This window comes from Neofelis nebulosa, chromosome 5 (genome assembly GCF_028018385.1).
Source record: "Neofelis nebulosa isolate mNeoNeb1 chromosome 5, mNeoNeb1.pri, whole genome shotgun sequence".
Taxonomy (NCBI): Eukaryota; Metazoa; Chordata; class Mammalia; order Carnivora; family Felidae; genus Neofelis; species Neofelis nebulosa.
In genome coordinates this window covers 14590701-14597172 of record NC_080786.1, presented here as the reverse complement: position 1 = coordinate 14597172, position 6472 = coordinate 14590701, and the positions used below count along the sequence as shown (strand labels likewise).

General features: G+C 39.8%; 1 long non-coding RNA gene across 1 annotated transcript; it reads left to right on the top strand.

Moving 5' to 3' along the window:
- Window positions 1-1586: 1586 nt before the first annotated feature.
- Window positions 1587-2960, top strand: LOC131511345 (uncharacterized). The gene is made up of 3 exons (XR_009261475.1): window positions 1587-1683; window positions 1852-1974; window positions 2771-2960. It is a non-coding gene; the product is annotated as an uncharacterized LOC131511345 (long non-coding RNA).
- Window positions 2961-6472: the final 3512 nt, after the last annotated feature.

The window sequence follows — 6472 nt, the reverse complement described above, 5'->3', positions numbered from 1 at the left end:
AACCCTACTCAACTTCAAGACCTACTGTAAATCTGTAGTAACCAAGACAGTGTGGTATTGATAGAAGAGTAAACAAATAGAACAATGGAACAGAATAGAGAGCCCAGAAATAGACCTATATAAATATAGTCAATTGATCTTTGACAAAGGAACAAAGACAATATCATGGGGAAAAGATAAGTCTTTTCACCAAATGGTTTTGGGACAACTAGACATCCACATGCAAAAAGAGGAAAGAAAGAAAGAAAGAAAGAAAGAAAGAAAGAAAGAAAGAAAGAAAGAAAGAAAGAAAGAAAGAAAGAAAGAAAGAAAGAAGAAAAGAAAGAAGAGGAAGAGAGAGAGAGGAAGGAAGCAAGGGAGGGAGGGAGGAAGAGAATCTAGATAGAGACCTTACACTTGTCACAAAAATTAACTCAACATAGATAAAGTAAAATGCAAAAGTATAAAACTCCTGAAAGATAACAGAAGGGAAAACCTAGATGACCTTGTGTATCACAATGGCTTTTGAGATACAACACCAAAGACAAAATTTAAAAAAATTGATAAGGTGGGCTTCATTAAAATTAAAACGTGCTACTTGGTAAAAGATACTGGCAATAGAATGAGAAGGCAAGAAGACAGACTGGAAGAAAATATTTGCAAAAGGCATATCCAAAATACAAAGAACTGTTAAAACTCAACAGTAAAACAACAACAACAACAACAAATTATTTTTTAATGGCACAAAGACCTTAACAGATACCTCACCAAAGAGGATATAGAGATAACAAATAAGTATATGAAAAGATGTTATATGTCATCAGCTAGATGCAAATGAAAATAATGAGGTACTACCACACACATATTAGACTGGGAAAAATCCAGAACACTGGCAACACCAAATGCTGGTGAGGATGTGAAGCAACAGGAACTCCCATTCATTGCTGGTAGAAATGCAAAATGGTATATAGCCACTTTGGAAGACATTTTGGTGAGTTTCTTACAAAACCAAGCATGCTCTTACCACACAATCAAGTAGTCATACTCCTTGGTAGTTACCCAAAATAGTTGAAAACTTAGATACACACAAAAACCTGTGAATGGATATTTATAGCAGCATAATTCATAATCACCAAAATGTGGAAGCAACCAAAATGTCTTTTAATAAATGAACTGTGATACATCTAGATGTTGGAATATTATTCAGCAATTTAAAAAAAATGATCTATCAGATTATGAAAAGATATGGAAAAACCATAAATGTTTATTACTATGTGAAAAAATATGACAAAGGTATAGTGTGATTCCAACTATATGACATTCTGGAAAAGACAAAATTATGGAGACAGTAAAAATATCAAATTGCCAAGGGCTGAGTTGGGGGTAGGAGATGAATAGAGGATTTTTTTTTTGGCAAGTGAAAGTACTCTGTTACTATAATAATGGATACATGTTATTATATATTTGTCCAAACCCATAGAATGTACAACAGAAATAATGAACCATAATGTGGACCATAATGTATATTATGGAACTTGGGTAGTTATGACATATCAGTGTGGGTCATCAATTGTAACAAATTTACCACTCTGAGAGGGATTCTGATCCCAGGAGAGTCTATGCATACATGGGTCTGGTGTATCTGGGAAATCTCTGTATATTCCCCTAAATGTTTTTGCAAACATTAAGCTGCTCTAAAAGAAGGTGGGTTGTTTTTTTAAGTGACTTTTTAAAAGATCTTAGAGCTACATAATTCATTCCTATTTAAAAAGATATTTCTTCTGAAAATATTATGCCTTGTTAAAAAAATATACGGCATTATAAAAAGTAACTTAACATAGAAAAAAAAATCTGAAGCAGACTTCCCCACAGGCCTACCCCTGCCACTGCTGGTTTCCAAGTTGACATTTGAGTCTCAAGGGTAATCAAGAACATGGAATTCATTGTGAAAATCTCTTCTGCTCGGTTGGAACAACTGTGTTTATAAGGCACATGGTATGATGAAGATTACATTTCTTTTAAATTAGTCTGGGGATGGCATTGTTGTTCTAAAAGTCTGAAGGTGGACTCACAAATTCAAATAGTTCACGTTGGTAGCAAAGCCTGCTGTTTGCTGTAGCAGATGCTGTCAGTGCTCCGCCCATATCCTGTAGGATTTGTCTTACCAAAAGCACCTGTGACTCTGTGCCAGAGGAGAGTTGGGTAGCAGGCTGGAAGTGCTGCGGGGGTTAATACAACTGGGAGGAACCCTAAGCCAATGGCAGATGGCAGTTGTCAGACAAATGGGACAACTTGGTTGGGATAACTCTGAGAAGTGCCTACACTGACTCCCAGGATTCCCCTGCTGAATTAATCTTCAGTTGCCCATTCTCATAACTTGATTTATAGTGTACCCTCTATTAGCTAGCTTCCTTCCTTCTCTCACTTTCCTACTTTCCTTATGTTTCCTAGTTTCGTCTCCTAAACACACAACTTACACATTGTTTTAGGATCCGCTTCTAGGGTAACCCAAACTAAGACCATTATCTTCTCAATAGCTATTGCCTTCTTCCTTGTTAACATGACTTCAGTTTTCCTGAAGTTCCCTCCCCCGTCCCTGGCATCATGGACTGGCTCATATCACCCCAAGGAAGGGATCCTAACTAGTCTAGATCAATTACGGCATTCTTGTTCTAGCGTGAGCAGTTAGCTCAGATATGACCAATAAGATATGATAGAGAGTCAGCTAGAGGACTTTAGAGACAAAGGAAAAGCCAGCTTATTTTCAGCCCCTGAATTTTTTCATGTCTAGGTGAGATGCTGGAACTGGTGTAGTCATCTTACAACAATGAGAGGAAATATCGGAAGGAAGAGTCAACACAAAGAGGGCAGAGCCACAAGAACTCCCAAGAAGCAGAGTCAGAGTCCTAATTATATTCTATCTGGAGTTGCTTTGTCTTTGGAATTCATGCTATGTGAAATAATTCCTTTTGTTTAAAGCAGCTGAGTCAGGATTTTTGTTACTATAGGTAGAAATCATCTAATTAATAAATTTTCTTGACGGCAGAAAAAACAAAACATAGTCCCTAGAATGCTAAGAGAATACATATGGCCACTGAAACAGGAATCAAGTACCAAAAGGAGTCAAACAGACATCAGCAGAAACAATTCAGGGGCAGGGAAAGGGGATGTGGAATCATATTCACCAAGCAATGATGGCACACAAAGCTAGGATGTACAAACCAGATAAGTAGGGCACCAAGAGTGGATAATCATCCAAGCTGTCTCCTTCTTTCCTCCCTCCCTTCCTTCCTTCCTTCCTTCCTTCCTTCCTTCCTTCCTTCCTTCCTTCCTTCCCTCCTTCCTTCCCTCCTTCCTTCCCTCCTTCCTTCCCTCATTCTTTCCCTCCTTCCCTCCTTCCCTCCTTCCCTCCTTCCTTCCCTCCTTCCTTCCCTCCTTCCTTCCCTCATTCTTTCCCTCCTTCCCTCCTTCCTTCCTTCCTTCTTTCCTTCCATTGTCATCATTGAGCACATACTCTATTCCAGACACTTCTAGGAATTGAGCATTTAGTGGTGAACAGGACGGACGTGGCCATAGCCCTTGGGAAGCTTGCATCCTAGAGAATCACTGGCAAGTTAGAGGATAGGAATACATTTTGGAGAAAGAGGAAGGAAAGTGGGCACATGTGTGGGCCCAGGTAAAACTCTGTCAAGGCAGCTGGATGCTCCATATGTTGCTTTCCTACCATATGTAGCTATTTCCACTCCAGGCCTCAAAGGAGCCAAGAACGACTTCAGACTTGAGACATTATCAGTGACTAAGGCACCCCCAAACAAAGGAAACTCTTCATCGGCCCCAATGGAAGTCCTGTAAACTGGGAAATATTGTTAAAATGGCCCTCTGGGAGATAAAAGTCCCCTTTATCATAAATATGCCATGAGATGGAGACTGGTACTTGGCAAATGATTTTTTTCCTCATGTAAGGAATGACCTAAGTTTGGGGACACCAGGTAAGATCAACCAAAAAGCTACCTGGAAATCTGTGTTGATTGGTCCTTGCTCAGCAGGGAGAAATGCTGTGATATCTTCATGGGCACAAAAAGGATGATAGCCACTCAGACACACATTTGCGATAGCCTAATTGCAGGAAAACATGGAAGAAGGGAAGTCTTAACTCCTTTTTATCCCCATGGGATAAATTATTCTAGAACTAAAAGAAAAACAGGGCCAAGGGGCGCCTGGGTGGCGCAGTCGGTTAAGCGTCCAACTTCAGCCAGGTCACGATCTCGCGGTCCGTGAGTTCGAGCCCCGCGTCAGGCTCTGGGCTGATGGCTCGGAGCCTGGAGCCTGTTTCCGATTCTGTGCCTCCCTCTCTCTCTGCCCCTCCCCCGTTCATGATCTGTCTCTCTCTGTCCCAAAAATAAATTAAAAAAAAAAAAAAAAAAAAAAAACGTTGAAAAAAAAATAAAAGAAAAACAGGGCCAAAAATTAAAACTGTACTTGTTTCTCTTCTTGGAATTTATGCCATAAAAAATGTGAATCTTGGGGGCGCCTAGATGGCTCAGTTGGTTAAGCACCTGACTTGGTTTCGTCTCAGGTCATGATCTCAGGACTCGTGGGTTTGAGCCTCGCATTGGGCTCTGCACTGACAGCATGGAGCCTGCTTAGGATTCTCTCCTTCTCTCTACCTCTCTGTCCCTCCCCCACTCTCTCTCTCAAAAAAAAACTTTATAAAAAAACCTGAATCTTGAAGATGGCAGGTACCCATTCCTTAGCGTAGAGTTATAAACTGACCTCAAAATCTTAAATGTGAAGTGCAGCATTATTTACACAATTTGAATGTAGATTATGCTTCTTATTTATGAGTGTCTGAGATTTACGAAAATGTTTTACTGAATGTTTACCATTTGTACATTAAATCTGATAACACCTTTTTTTTTTGCACTGTCTTGCAGATGGCTGTGTTACCTATTGTTCTGCTTTGTATGTGCTATGCTTTGTTTTCAAACATACCAAAAATATCCACGCATGCACATTTGTTCTCTCTTTTCAAGGTACAATGGCTGGTAATTATGTTATAAAAATATATGATTGTTGCTAAAAATGTGTGGTTTTTGTGCATTTTATGGAAGCATAAAGACTACCTTTGATTCATTTATTTATTTATTCATTCAACTAGTATTCGTAGACCCCAATTGCATGCTTGATGCTAGAATACTGGACTAGAAGTTAGATTTGTCATTGTAAGTCCGTTTGTAGAAACTGTTCCCACCGTTGCCTTAGAACTAGTTATCCATGAATTATTAGTATCAAAGTCTAAATAATAAATCACTATCAGATGGCAAACAGGACAAAAACCAGAAGAGCTTTGGTAAGATGTGAGAAAAGCAGAGTCAGAGCAAGGCCAGATTCAGATACTAAAATTCACAGAACTGAAGATACAAGATTTTAAAAAATGATCGGGAGAGACTCTGAAGACCATGGGAAAACCTGAGAGGCCAATAGGCACAGAAGCTTTCAAAAAAAAAAAAGGAGGGGCGCCTGGGTGGCGCAGTCGGTTAAGCGTCCGACTTCAGCTCAGGTCACGATCTCGCGGTCCGTGAGTTCGAGCCCCGCGTCGGGCTCTGGGCTGATGGCTCGGAGCCTGGAGCCTGTTTCGGATTCTGTGTCTCCCTCTCTCTCTGCCCCTCCCCCGTTCATGCTCTGTCTCTCTCTGTCCCAAAAATAAATAAAAAACGTTGAAAAAAAAATTTTTTAATTAAAAAAAAAAAAAAAAAGGAAAGCGTACTTTAGTCCGTGTTTGGTTGGTATGAGCAAATTTAATTGACAGAAAAACATATCGAAAACTAGGAGTCTCATTCTTTGGTCCCAACTGGCACCTGAAAGGTGCATCTGGTAGCACCAGCAGAGCACTGTTTTCGACCTACCTGAGACTTCATCACTTCCTCACAGAAAACCAATCCCTCTATAATCATGCCTTATGTTTTCTTCCTCCCAAGTGTCAGTTGATGTCTAATTATGATGGCAGAATTCCAATACTGTATCGTAAGTGATGCAATATGATTTATCCTGCCGTACCAACCTGTAGAGCATCCTCTTCGATCATGACATCATAGTCATTTACGCTACCTAAACATCCCTATCTTCTAAGCTGCAAAGAACACAGCATCAAAGTCAACAAGGTGGAAGAAGGCGGACTGGAGGACGGCAGGTTACAAACTAAGAGAAGCCCCCATACATGCAGAAATCTTGATGGGAGAGGTAAGACGGTTGGCAGGCTAATTCTCAGAAAGCACTGGAATCTAAAGAGCAAACTCTGATCAGTGGTATACATTCAGAAATGTAGCTTTATCATTTTTCTCAGAATTAATCAGTCCCTAGAAACTGAATAAATTAACTACATCCAAACAGATGGAAATATATATGAGTGGGCCAGTTAGTTGTTTGTGATCAAAATCCTTATGTCAGCTTTCCCAAGCACAAGGGACTTATAAAACTCATCTGGAATTTTCTT